We start from the raw sequence: 14,347 nt of genomic DNA, 5'->3' as shown, positions 1-14,347 counted from the left end.
CTTTGCACATTTTTTCCTGCCCGGTGAGCACTTCCTCCCCAGCCGTGCCCTTCACCACCCACCCCTACACCCAGCTTTCTTTCTTGTCTTCTTTAGCTGAGGGCTCCTCTGTGTTGTTATTACTGTTATCCAAAGCCCACATACATTTTCATATTATGATAAGCGATAAAGGGTGAACAGAAAGCCCATCGTCAGGTTCCAGCGACAGCACAACCACACATGGCGAGGAAACACACTGGGATTGGGCAGTTGTGGGTCTGGGAAGTTTGGTGCGGCTCGTTAACGGGGTCCCCCCAACCCCCCCCCCCCCCCCCCGCCCGGGCTCGGTGACTCCCTGTCCTTAATTGCCCATCATTACTATTTCCTAAGAAAGCTGCTCCAGTGATTCCAGAACAGAAGTGTGCCAGAGATCTGGACCCCAGGAAACCTGATTTATCCTGGTTTTATTTTTTTTTTCTCTCGTGCAACCTGAGTGGCTTCAGCCACCTCAGACCCCCCGGGGACCGCGTGGTGACCCCATGAGCACACACTGGTGTTTTGTGGCATCGTCGGTAGGGGCCGAGGCGGCTCTCCGTGCGCACAGAGCTCATCTCTCATGGAGTTGCTGAGGTGTGAGGAAGGGTCCACACGGCGAAACACTCGGAGGGAAGAATTAAGGCGATTTTGCTGGATGTTAAATCACTGCCAATTCCAAAGCTCCCCTGTGGACTCCTTTTTGAGGATAGGGATCCTCTCCTACTTCAATAAGCACAAAGTGAGGGCCGTGATGTATGTACCTGCTGACTCATCTCAGGATAGCTCTTATGCTGCGTCCACTTTTGTTTAGTGACATTTCAGAAATGGATGCTTTCCTATAATTTCATCGTTGAGCCATTTGCTCTCCTCGTGGGTCTCCGAAGGCTCCACACACGTGAATCCAGCGTCTCGCGATGTATTAAAGGGAAAAGGTGACGGGGCAACCGAGCGGGTGGAGGCCCCTTGATGACAAAACGCAAGGCCCGGGCTTGGGTGCCGCGATGCCTCCCCCTGTGCTGCTTGCTGGAGGCACACGGATCACTTCTTCCCTCCGGGCCCCTCGGGAGGGAGCGGAAAATGCTTTATCAGAATAAACACGCTGCCCGCCTTCCCGGAAAAAGGACGCTTCATTCACACCCAGCAAGGCCACCTCAATTCTTCTGCCTCCACGCCCCAGGCAGGAGGCCACCCAGGCCACAGTGACTTTACAAGTGTTTTCTCCTCTGACTTTGTTCCAAGGGGCGTCAGGAAAGTGCCCGGCCACTGTCACTGGCACGACAGTGCCATGTGCAGATTCTCCAAACCCATCTCTTGTGGGGTACGTTTCTTTTTTGAAAGATGCAGCAAATCTCGTTTACTGCTAGTTACATAATGTTCCTTTTTCCAAGCAGCACGAGGGGAAGGGCGGTGTGTGCAGACAGAGGGCGAGGCTGGGGTGCCTTTCTGGGTCCCCGGGGCGCCCACCTGCTTTCCCCTGCGTGATCCTGCACGACGGGAACCAATAACCCGCACACTGGGAGGGCTTTCCAGCGCCCGTGGCTCCGTGTAACCAGCGTGACTCTCCACGGTGGGTTTTGCGATTTATTGAAGTCACTGTTCCCAGAAGACACCGTATGGAATACTTTCCCTTAGCAAACTCCTCCTGCGCGGCATTTTTCTGTTTGGGGAAATTTTAATTAGGCGGAAACCACAGTCTGTGGCCTCTGTAGGAGCCGGCTGGGCCCCCGAGTTAATCTGTTGGGCAAACCCTTTGTCTTGGGTCTAGGGGATCAACGAGACTTTCCTGAAGCTGAACGTGGGCTGGAGGACACTCCTGCTCTCAGCCCGCGGTTGCGCGTGGCCTGGGTAAGGCGTCGCCTCTCCGGGACTCAGTTTCCCTCTATGTGAATGAGGGAGTGAGTTTCTGATGCCCTGCAGCTGTCAGTATTCTGTGAGTCAGTGTGACCAGGCTACTCCCCGCTGGCTGTACGCCCCCCAGAAATCGAAAGCAGGGTCTCCACCGAAAAACATGCGCGTGTGTGCTCATCGCAGCGCCGCTCGCGAGAGCCGCAAGGTGAAAATAGTACGGGCGTCTGCCGGCTGCGGGGTCAGTAAAATGCGGGCTAGCCCCACGGTGGGATGTTGTTCAGCCGTAAGAAGGAGCGAGACGCCGGCACCTGCTGTAACACGGACGGACCCTGGAAACGCGACGCTGAGTCTCAGAAGTCACGCGCAGGAGACCGAATGTGGTAGGATTCCATCTGGACGAAAGATCCGGAAGAGGCCAAAGTGCATCTGTGGCTTCCAGGGCCTGCAGGAGGGGGCCTGGAACAGAATTGCTTAACGGGTGTGGGATTTCTGTTCGGGGTGATGAAAAAGTTCTAGAAATAGATAGTGATGATGCTTGCACAACAGCGTGAGGGCTGTGCGCTTACTTCCGCTGGACTTTATACTTTAAAATGGTCAAAACGATAAATGTCAATAATGTGTATTTTACAAACCCCAAAATATCCTGTGACACAGACCGTGGGTCTCTCTGGTAACAAGTAGGACTGCGGCGGGGCCGACGGGGGGGGGGGGGGGGGGGGGTGTTAAACCTTCAGCTTCTCGCCCCTTTCCAGAGGCGCTATTCGGTTTATCCACGTGATTCTGTGCTTACCACATTATCCTTGCCTTCAAGTTATCCCTGCCTGAAAACGTTTCTCTTTCTCTTTGGAAATCTATTTCCTAATGTGGTCCTTAAAAAAAAAAAAAAAATACGTCCAAGAACTCTGATAACACACTTGACATTTCGTTGCCCACCCTTTGGTTTTGGTGGCCCGTCAGTTATCTCTCTGGAAGCCCCTCCATGGACTGAGTCTTCTCGCACCTTTGGGGGTGACGGATGGGGAAGGGGTGGCCCCAGCTTGTGTGTCGTTTGCAGTGCACCCAGCCGAAAGCAGGGGGCATTTTCCCCATGTGTAGTGGGGCGGGGGGGGGGGGGGTTGGTCCATGGACATTTTGACCCATCCAGCAGTGGTCTCCCTGGGCCTGTCGGTGGGTCAGACCATTTCAGGCTCAGAGAGACCCTGGAGAGGTCGATGCTGCCACCAGGGACATGATGATTCCTGAAAAGCGGGGCCTGCGGCTCAGGGCTGCTCCTCTCAGCGAATCCCTCTCCCCCTGGGGGCTGGGAATAGAACAAAGGGTGGTGCGTGTGCTCTTGTGCTGTCCTCAGAGACAGTGCAGGCAGGACGGTGGCGCGAGGTCATTCCGGCCAATGGGGCGGTGTTTCCTCTCCTTCCTCCCCTGATCCGTCCACCTTGCTGTGTCTCCTGAGCCTCCTGTGCCCTCGGGACCCACGCCGGAGGGAGGGGGCGGCACAGTGGCTTTCCTGGGGCTTCCGTGGCCATGATCCAGCTCTGTTTCTTTTTTAAACACTCTCACCTTCATGGTGTTGCACAGTCAGCACTTTGAGACACTCACAGAAACCACAAAGATCGTGTTGGGCTCATGGATTGTTAGCGTCTAGGGGATCCAGGCAGAAGGGCTCAGAACTGGGAGCAGGTCCCAGAGAACCTTCCCAGGAGAGTGGGGTTGCCCAGAGCAAAGGACGTTGCTGTCTGTTCATTCCCAGTCCCCTGCCCCACTAGAGGGACGGCCACCAGGGAGGGAGGGAGAGAGACGGAGAGTCCCCACGTGCTGACAAGGAGGGCTCCAGGGAGAGACAGCAGGAGGGGACCTGGTTGTTCGCACCCCTGGTTGTGCGCCTGTCCTGCCGGGAGCCTGGGTCACCGCGAGCCGGCACATGTTATGTCAGGGTCCCCATCCGTCAGCCCCGCGTGGGTTCCCGGCTGCAGAGGGGCCACACTCTGATCTGTCAGCGGGCTACGCACCCTCGCTGTGCACCCAGACCCTCGGTCTCCTCTCTCCTGCTTCCGAGTACCTGAACAGGAGCCTCGGGCATATCCACATGCACTGCGAGCCTCGGGACACTGGGGCCCGCGCTCCGGTCAGGATAGGGCACAAAGCGGGGGTCTCTGGCCCTTGATTGTGCAGTTGGTTTTCAGACCTACCATCCAGGTGACGTGAACCAAATTTGGTGCCCCCTCCCTCCCACTCACCTGCCCTTCTTGGCCTCGGTGTCCCGATGTCCACCCACTCAGCTAACTCCCTGGCCGCATCTGCTGTCGAAGCTAATAGAAAATCAGGCTTCCTGGTGAACCCAAGGGGATGCATTCACTTCACCCCATCGAAGCCCCATGCTTCGTGCGGCACCCATCACCTGCAGCGTGTGGCCACAGACGGAGTGCGGTGGGGACACCCAGGTCGCTGTCCCACAGAAGCCAACAGCGAGCATTCGGGGGACCTAAGTGACACTCACTAATGGGGACCCCTCACGGCCTCTGCTTCCTGAAGCTGATCGTTCCAAGCGTGGCAAAGCGCAAGATACGAAGGAAAAAAATAACAGACTAAATTAAAATTTGATATTTTATATATCAAAAAACTACGACAATCAGAAACTTTTCATGAGCCAGGAAGGAAGTACTTACCAACGTGTGGTACAGTGAATCTTACTAGACAAAGAGCCCTTAAAAATCCAAAAGAAAATGGGGCACCTGGGTGGCTCAGTCCATTAAGTGTCTGGCTCTTGATTCTGGCTCAGGTCATGAGCTCACGATTCGTGGGATAGAGCCCCACGTTGGGCTCTGTGCTGACCCGCTTGGGGTTCTCTCTGTCTGCCTCTCTCTCTCTGCCCCTGCCTCACTCGTGCTCGCTCACTCACTCTCTCTAAATAAATAAATAAATAAATAAATAAATAAACTTTAAAAACCCCAGTGGAATAAGGGTCATAATACGAATTTGCAAAAGAAGAAGTTCAGTTGTCCAGTCAACACGTGACAAGTGTCGAACTTCAGCAATAATCCAAGAAATGGAAAATAAGCAGGAGGATACCATTTTTTAATTACATTGCAAAGATGAGAGAGAACCCTCAGTATTAAGGAAAGCGTGAGGAACCAGGCCATCTCGTCTCTGACAGTGAGAAGGTAAATTGTAAAATCTTTGCAAAGAGATTTTGACAGTGGATAAGAGAAGATTTAAAATTTGGAAATGCCCTTTGAGACAAGCAAGGCCGCTTTTAGGCATGATCCTGAGCGAACGATGGTCGAATCTGACCAGCAACAAAAAGATTCCTATCAGCTTTGCTAATATTAGTGAGATCCTTCAAAATGTCCTGGGAAAAGGGTGAATAAATTGTGGTTTATCCATCCACTGAAACACTACACAGCCAGAAAACTGTGTCTTGTAAGCAAATACTTGGTCATCGAGGGAAATGCCCCCCCAGTGGAGCAGATCCTCTGACCCCAGGTTGCAGAATCAGAGTGTGCGTTTGCATGGGTGCACCTGTCACAAGAGCAAATGCCTCTCGGCCAAAGCGGGAGTCAGAGATCTCCCTCTCATTATTCTCATTGGCTTTCCTTCTTTGCCAAATTTTCTGCAAATGCCAGGGTCTTACTCCAAGAAAACGGCGCTTTTTAAAGGCAGAGTCGAGGGTGTGCACAAGCGAGTCGTTGGTCTGGACTCTGCTGACCCCTCCCCTGCGTGCCCATCGCAAAGCCCCGCTCCTGAGGGACCAGCCTGTTGTTACCCTCGCTGGGCCCTCCTCTCAATATTACAGGTTTGGTGCCACCTGAAGTCACGTAAGAAAAAATAATTATTTTTCTGTCTTCTGCAACCCTCGGCTCAAGACCCTGACTGTTATTTTTATGCAGTGCCTTTAGTGGTAGTTTAATTTGATACACTTTTCCAGAACGTATGAATATGGCCCTGCAGGTTTGTTTGGGGCAGCAGGGCTGTGTATGGGTTTCCTGCGATGACGGGAATTCGGGAATTCGCTTGTCCTTGTCCTTGCCCCCACCCCCCAGTGGTACCCTCCCCCATTTGCTAACAACACCCTCACTTGTCTTTATTTTGTAAACTCGTCTCCATGTATTTGGGGATGTATGTTCTTAATCCCAAACCACTTCAGATGTATAGAAGTAAGTGGGAGAAATACGACGAACTCATGGACTGTTCTCCTAACCCAAACTGGGAGGTGAAATACGACAGAAGCCCCCTTACCTTCTGGAGGCGTTTGTGCTCGCTGATGATCGGAATGAGAAGTTAAAACCACTCCCCCCTAGCCCCTGGCCTTCTGTGGTGGCCCGTGAGCGCTCGGGACTGGAGGGGACACCGGTGGGCCAGGGCGTTCGTCCCCCCACCAGCAGGCCCGGTTGTGCAGAGCCCTGCCCGCCCCTAGTGCCTGAATCACACCTCCACCTCCCTGGGGACCTGACACCAGCCGCGGGTCCCCAGGCACAGCCCCCGGGCTCCTAGTTTCACGTTCCCCTTCGGATCCTCAGCCATAATCTAATTTGCACTAGGCCTGCCTTCTCTCACCCCTGGGCTGCGCTTGAGGCATACTTCTGGCAAGTTCTGGGACCGCACTTGCCAGATGACCAAACCCTCTTCAGAAACATGACTGAAATATTTGTAAGTTTCCATCGCGGCCGGTGAAGCGGCCCGAGGCTCGGGGAGGGAGAGCCCCGCGCGTGTGCGTGCTCCAGGTTGTCTCCTGTCCGCACACCCGTCCACACGCCGTGGCTGCCAGGCCAGCCGTGCGTTAATCCTCAACCCGAAACCACAGATACCTTCCGCTGTCGCGACACAGGGAAACCAGGAGGTTAAGGGCCGGGTTGGTCCCCGCCGTGGGCCTCCTGCCTGAATCGGAGCCGACCGTGGAGCAAAGCGGGTGACTCAGAGCCGTGGCTTTCTGTCTTCTGGCTGTTCAAGTAAACAGCAGGGAGGCTTGAATGGGAGGCCAGGCGCGCAGGGCAGAGGCGGCTCCAGGCTCCTGAGGGCGGGCGTGGGCACACGCTCGTGGGACTGGAGTGGAGGCCGGTGCCCATGGGGCCACGGCAGGGCCCAGAGGGGTCGGGGAGGGGGGGTATGTGGTGAGTGCAGGCCTTGGGTGCTCAGAGATGCCAGGCCAGGGTGCACCCTGGCCCGGGGTCCGTGTTGCGCTCCAACCCCCGTCAGAAATGCTTGTTGGGGACATTCCTGCACAAAGTTGCCCTTCAGTAAGCTCCTGTGCACTCAGGAAGGCGGTCCTTGGGATTTCCCAACTCCTTTGGGACCCTCTGTAAGGTGGAGAGTGTCAGGCATGCACCGGGGCCTGGCCTCAGGATCTGGGAGCGGGGAAAGGCTGGGGGCTCTGGAAAACTCACAGGGTGTAGCTGGGGTGACCTAGATTCAGGGGGGACCGGGTGGTCTCACCCAACCCAGACCTGGCTGCAGAGGGGTCTTAGGAGCTCCCGTGTCCCGCTCCAGACTGGCAGCGGGGGTAAGCGACTATGGCAGAAGCACTCCGCCCCGCAGGGGTGCGCAGAGCAGAGCACACGGGCAGAGACGCTGAGTGCCCACAGCTGAGGCTCTGGCCCACCCCGCCCCCTGACCACAGCGCTTGGCCTGTAGTGTTATTTTAATCCTGAAAAGAACCCAGTCCGGTTGGGTCTCTAACTGCCACTCCCCAGGTGGGAAAACTGAGGGGCTTTGGTGGCTCAGCTAAGGGCACCCAGCCAGCAGCGGGAAGAGGCAGGAATTGAACTGAGGCCGTCTGGGCCTTCAGCAGACTGTGTAGGAGCGAAGATTTCCCTTCTGTGTCGAATATGGCCCAGCTCCTGCTCTGGGGCCGTGCTGTTCCGTTGGGCGTCTCTGGCTCAGCCAAGGCGGTTGGTGGTCCCCAAATGTAGCAGGGCAGTTCCTCAGAGAGAGAGGGGAGAGGCCCCGCCCAGCATATGTGGCATTTCCTAGGCCCTTGGCCTCTGCTCGTGGGCGGCCCAGCCAGCTCACGCTGCCGGGTGGGGGCTGACCTCGCCCCCCGCGCCGCCCCCCGCACCTGTGCAGCTTGCTGTTGGCAGGACTCGGTGAGACAGGCCGGGTGCTGTTCAGCCTGGACAGCGGGGTCCCCGGGGCCAGAAATGGGCAGGTTGCCCCTCTCCTTTCCCGGGCATCTCTTGGCTCTTCATGCCCGGCGATTAAACCTTTGAACTTGCAGGGCCAGGGAAGAAGGGGAATCTCGGGGTCTGTGCTATTAAGACTTTGCTGGTTTGGTGGGGCGCCTGGGTGGCGCAGTCGGTTAAGCGGCCGACTTCAGCCAGGTCACGATCTCGCGGTCCGTGAGTTCGAGCCCCGCGTCGGGCTCTGGGCTGATGGCTCAGAGCCTGGAGCCTGTTTCCAATTCTGTGTCTCCCTCTCTCTCTGCCCCTCCCCCGTTCATGCTCTGTCTCTCGCTGTCCCAAAAATAAATAAACATTGAAAAAAAAAAAGATAAAAAAAAAGACTTTGCTGGTTTGGAGCTTCTTTTCCTGCTAGGAGGCCGCGAACCTTCTTCCAGCTTAAAGAAACCACACCCCCTTTACAAATACGTGGTGTAAGAAAGGACGCAGATTCAGTGTTCTTGGTCACCCCCCCCCCACCCCCCCGTCTGTATTACACAGGCGTGTGATTGCCTGTGATTCCCGATAGTGGAACATCTCCCGTCCCTCCGTGCTGTGAATTGCAATTTATTAATATTTTATTATGACTTGACTTTTTCAGAGCAGTGTCATTTTGTTCATAGCAGAATGGCGGGAAAGTAGGGAGATTTCCTGCGCCCCACCCCCCACCTGCACACAGGCACGCCCTGCCCTGTTAGCAGCACCCCACCAGAGGTAGGGGGTACACGTGTGACGGTGGATGATCCCACACAGACGCGTCTCGGTCGCCCAGAGTCCACAGTGCACACGAGGGCTCACTCCTGGTGGTGCGCGCTCTGTGGTCGTGGACAAACGTGTAGCGACACGGAGCCATCGCTGTGCTGTCGTCGAGTCCCTTCGCTGCCCCAAGAATCTCTGTGCCTCCCCCGCTCCTCCCCTTGTCCCCCCCACCCCCGACCCCTGGCCACCACTGACCTTTTTACTGTCTCTGTAGCTTGCCTTTTCCAGAAGATCCCATAGTTGGAATCATGCAGCCTGCAGGCTTTCCCGACTGGCTTCTTTCACTTGATAACACGTGTTTCCGGTTCCTTCGTGGCCTCTCGTGGCTCGATGGCGCATTTCTTCCTAGCATCGTCCGGGTGCGCCACCGTCCGGGCGTCCAGCTACCGAAGGGTACCCTGGGTGCTTCCAAGTTTTCGCGGTCATGGATAAAGCTGCCAGAAGCATCCGCGTGCAGGTTTTTGTGTGGCTGTAAGCATGCAACTCCTGTGGGTACCTGCTAAAGAGTGCACGCGCTGGAGTGCATGGCGAGAGTGTTTCCTTCGGTGAGAAATGTCAGGCTGCCTTCCACATGCGGTCCCGGGTGCGTCCCTCCTGGCCCCCTCGCCCCACACCCTCGCCGGCAGCCGGTCCTGTCGGCGTTCCGGGTACGGGCTCTTCTGACAGGTGTGCGGTGCCTTCTTCACACCAGCGGCCAGTGGCCCCTTCCCAGGCCACGTCTGATTTAACCACGTAAGCGGTTGGTGGAACACGTGCGTCACGTGCCCCTCATGGTGTGTGGCACCCTGGGCCGTGTCGAATGCCGGCTCCTTTATGCCAGCCCCACCGTGGGGCTGCCCTGGTCCCTTGGTGGCTGCGGGCCCTGCTCTTCTGATCCCCAGGCATCCTCCAGTTGAGCTCCCCAGGGCGGGGAAGGGGTCTTGCCCTTTCGCAGCACACCCAGCACTGCAGCAGGGACCGGCAGGGGGCAGGGGTCCAAAGGAGGGGCAGAGTGGATGAGCGATCCAGGCACCTGCCTCTCTGCGCGTCGCCTCTTGGCTCTCGGTGCCTCTGTGCGGCCTTCCCTCCACCAGCATGCCCCCACCTCCACACCTCCCTCCAGTACCCAGCCCGGCATCCCCTTCTTGGTGGCCCTGGCAGTCCTTCTGCAGTGTTTCAGGTGAACCTCGAGCTCCCCGGGTCTGGTGCGCCCCTAGTAATGACCTCCAGGCACCTGCTTGCCCGTTTCCCTGGGAGCAGCTTCGGGACCACATCTTGGTTGTGTGTTACGACCGCCGGGTCCGGTCCGCAGCCAGGCCCCTGGTTTGTACGTGGGACGTGTTTGCATGTTGCAGAAATGCAATAGTGGGGATTTGTGCAGGGTCCGTGATCTAAAACCACATTTTCTCCGGGGCAGGAAAGAGCGTTTGTGATTTATCCTTCCCCGGCTGCTTCTGAGAACACTCCTGGCAGCCTGCGGGCCTTGAGTTCGCTGCTGAGAGTGGAGTCAGCCTCGTCTTGGGAGGGCCTTGTCCGCTGTACAAGCCAGTGGCAGTTTGCAGGCTGGGGGCTCCTGGGGCCGTGTCCCCTAAGTCGCTCTCTGCAGAAGAAGAGGGTGGAGAGAGAGAGAGAGAGGGCACCTGGCACAGTGCGTCCTAACACGGGTGATCTTCAGGGGTAGAGGCACACGTCGATCTGCGGGGGGGGGATTTGTGGAGTGAAATGCTGTGCTCTGTGCGATGTCATCTCCTCTGGCCTCAACACACACACACACACACACTCACACACTCAGTGAAGTGCCCGTGTCTCACCAGGCTTTATTTAGTGGCTTTGGGGGTGTGGGGGTCAGTAAGAACCCAGCCTGGTTCCTGGGATGCTTGGGCCCCGATGGGAGAGTCGTGGCTGGGAACCTTTCAATAAAACAGGAAAGAGCGCCGTCTGCCAGCCTGCCCACCGCGTGCCAACAAGCACATCCAAGGACTGAGTGCAGCACGGGGGCCCATGTTGCAGATGAAGTGACTGAAAGCCAGACACGGACATGCAGTAGTGTCCTTATCAGAAGGGAGCTGCTGGGTGGGCTGGGAGGCCGGGGGCAAGGGATCTCTCGAGGCCTCCCCTGCACCCCCAAGGGCCGGGTGACGCGGGGAGGTGGACCACGGGGACCCGTGTGCGCACCACCGGGGGGGGTGCTGAGGGGGGCTGTCCCATCACGTGGGGCGTGAGCAGGTGGCTGAGTGGAAGGCTGAAGGTAATGGAAACCCCGGGAGCTGCAGTCAGGGGAGGGTGGAGGTCATCGTGGGCTCCATCCCCCCAACCTGAGCCTGAGCCACCGCGCCCCTGGGTGCACCAGCCTGGAGCTCCCAGAGGACTGGAGGCTCTCGGCCGACCCCGGAACAGCTACCTCGGAAGGAGCTCTGGGGGGCCCCGGAGCCTTCCTGGGTCAGGGCTGAGGCTGGGGGGGCCCCCGGGTTGCAAGCTCACCATCTGCCCGGATCTGACCCCTCACTCTGGTGCACATTGTGTTCCCGGTGATTCTGCAGCCGAGCGAGACTTAACGCGCACACGACCCATAGCTTTGGCTCCGAGGAGAGGTGAGGAGGCCGTCTAAGGCACACGGCACTTGGGGGCGTGGCTAGCACAGACCCAGCCACCCCCACCCCCATCACTCGGTCACGCCATCACTGGGCTGGACCACAGGGCCCCTAGCTGCCCCTCACGAGATAAAAGATGCTGTTTCCAGGGTGGGCAGCTGAGCATCCCTGGCTGAGACTGTCTGGATCACCGCGTTCCGAGCTGGTGATTCTCCGGTACCAGGTTCCCCACACCGTCCTCGGTGCCCACTGGCGCAGACATGGCCAACTGGGCTCGGTGTGGCGATTGGCACAGCGTGGAGGGGACGTATTCTAGTGGCTGAGCAAGTACTTAGGAACTCCCTGCATGTCAGGCACAGTACAGGGGCCTGAAGCAGCCATGAAGTCCCCACTACAGTCCAGCGACTGGGGTGGGGGCTACTCCTCGCATTTTCTAGACCCGAGTATGGGTCTCAGAGGGGTCATTACCCATCAGGCCCAGTCCGTGTGCTGGCTGGGGGCTGGTTGGGGTTGAATTTATGCGCTCTGACCCCATGGTGGTGCCTCTCCCCCAGTCTTCAGGGGCCTGTGATCTTGAAGAGAGAATCGTTCCCTGACCTGTGTTCTCAGGGGTGTCTGACATCTGCGAGATTCCGGCTGGTTTGGAGATGGAGGGGGGGGCGGACATAGAGAAGGAACAAATGTGACAGCTCAGCACGGCCACAGCTGGATGCTGTGCACAGGGGTCCTGCCTTGCTGGGAGCGGCAGGCGCGGGGACTGACATGTGACTGAGGGAATGCCGCGTGACGAGGCGGTGTTGGATGTGCTGTCCGATCATGTTAGGGGGGAGAGTGGGGTGCAGATGTCTGATGCTTCAAGTGGTTTTCCTTCAAGGATGTGGCCGGGGAGGACTCCACAGAGAGATACCAATGCGTGCCAGACCCACTCGAAAAGTGAGTGATGAGGATTTGTCCACCCGGGGCGGGAAGGCACGTCGGCGGCAGTGAGCAGCTCTTTCAGAGAGGTGTTGGCCACAGGCTACTGCCATAACTTGTTCACCACCACGGGGTTGGAACTTTATTGCAGAAAGGACAGTCTGGGCCCTCTTGGGAAAATTTTCGGAAGACAGGCAACAAAAGCAAAAATAGACCAATGGGACTTATCGACCCTAATGGACAGGGTGACGACGGCTGGCCGCAGAATGGGAGAAGGTCTTTGCAAATTTGTTAACATCCAGAACGCGTAAAGAATGTCTACAGCTTAACAATTTGTGATCTGATTTGTAATCGGATAATCTGATTTTTGAAAAGGGCAAAGGACTTGAATCAACATTTCTCCGAAGATCATCTACAAATGGCCAACGCGTACAAGAAAAGGTGCGTCACGTCCCTAAACGCAAGAGAAATGCAAATAAAACCACAGCTATCCCCTCGCACCCATCAGGACAGAAAGGTGAGGTGTTGGCGAGGACGTGGAGAAAGGGGAACCCTCGTGTGGTGTGCATGGGAACGCGGCCTGGTGCAGCCACTGCGGAAAACAGTGTGGAGGTTCCGTAAAAAGTTAAACGTCGAACTATCCTGGTTCTGGGCATACACCCAAAAGGATGGAAAGCTGGGTCTCTCCAGAGAGATGTGTGTGCCCGCGTTCATGACAGGCGTCAAGAGGAGGAAGCGGCCGAAATGTTCTTGGAGGGCTGGGTGGATCAACCCCTCGTGGTCTACCCCTGCAGTAGAGCAACTTAAAAGGAAGGATGTTCGGACACCCGCCACAACGTGGAGGGACCTGGGACACTGATGCTCAGTGAAACAAGCCAGTCACAAAAAAGACAAATGATGCACGGTTCCACCTACATGAGGTCCCTGGAGGAGTCGGATGCATGGAGACAGAAGCCTTGCAAGAGGAAAATGGGGAATGTTTCATGGAAACAGAGTTTCAGTTTTGCAAGATGAAAAAGTTCTGGGGATCGGTTGCACAATAACGTGGACATTCAATTCACTGTTGAGATGTACACTTGAAGATAATAAAGATGTGGGGTGCCTGGGGGGGGGGCTCAGAGGGGGAAGCGTCCGACTTCGGCTCAGGTCATGATCTTGTGGTCCGTGGGTTCGAGCCCCACGTCAGGCTCTGTGCTGACAGCTCAGAGCCTGGAGCCCGCTTCGGATTCTGTGTCTCCCTCTCTCTCTGCCCCTCCCCTGCTCACACGCTGTCTCTCTCTCAAAAATAAATAAAGATTAAAAAAAATTTTTTTTAATGACAAAGGTGGTAAAATTTGTGCCATGTGTGTTTTTAAGGTAGGAATATACATTTATTTTCAGTCCAGGTACCCTAAATAAATCATCTCATTTGACTTTTACAACTTTCAGATGTAGGCCTTTTTTCTTTTTGTTGAGACGTCATTGACAGATAACATTGTATCAGTTGTAGGTGTAGGACACAGCGATTTGATATTTGTGGATATTGTGAAATGGTCTCCCCAGTACGTCTGGTTAACATCAGCCACGGTAATAGTTACAACACTGTTTCTTCTAGCGATGAACACTTTTAAGATCTTATCTCTTAGCCACGGTCAAATACTCAACACAGGGTTATTAGCTGTAGTCACCATGCTGTGCGTGACATCCCCAGGATTTGTGTACTTTGTACCTTTTGACTTCCTGCACCCATTTTACTCACCCCTGACCCCTGTTCTCTGGTGGCCACCAATCCATTCTACGTATCTGTGAGGTGTTTTTTGTTTTAGATCCCGCAAATAAGTGAGATCATACTGTATGTGTCTTTCTCTTTCTGACTTATTTCACTGAGGATAATGCCTTCAAGACTCATCCACACCATCAAAAATGGCAGGATTTCATTGTTCTTATGGCTGAATAATATTCCATTGCGTGTATATACCACGTTTCTTTCATTCACTCATTCATTCATCGTTGGATGCTTAGGTTGCTTCCGTTTCTTGCTGATAGTAAATAATGCTGCACCTGTGTTTTTTCTTACAGTTAAAACTTTCAGGGAGCGCCTGGGTGGCTCAG

General features: G+C 55.8%; 1 long non-coding RNA gene across 1 annotated transcript; it reads left to right on the top strand.

The window, feature by feature from the left end:
• Positions 1-3,187: 3,187 nt before the first annotated feature.
• LOC121014350 (uncharacterized) lies at positions 3,188-8,121 on the top strand. The gene is made up of 3 exons (XR_005783174.1): positions 3,188-3,198; positions 4,393-4,398; positions 4,880-8,121. It is a non-coding gene; the product is annotated as an uncharacterized LOC121014350 (long non-coding RNA).
• Positions 8,122-14,347: the final 6,226 nt, after the last annotated feature.

The sequence above is a fragment of the Herpailurus yagouaroundi genome, unplaced genomic scaffold, assembly GCF_014898765.1.
Source record: "Herpailurus yagouaroundi ecotype Mexico unplaced genomic scaffold, PumYag 202, whole genome shotgun sequence".
NCBI lineage: Eukaryota > Metazoa > Chordata > Mammalia > Carnivora > Felidae > Herpailurus > Herpailurus yagouaroundi.
The sequence above is the reverse complement of the archived record's forward strand: the minus strand, read 5'-3'. Positions and strand labels throughout refer to the sequence as shown.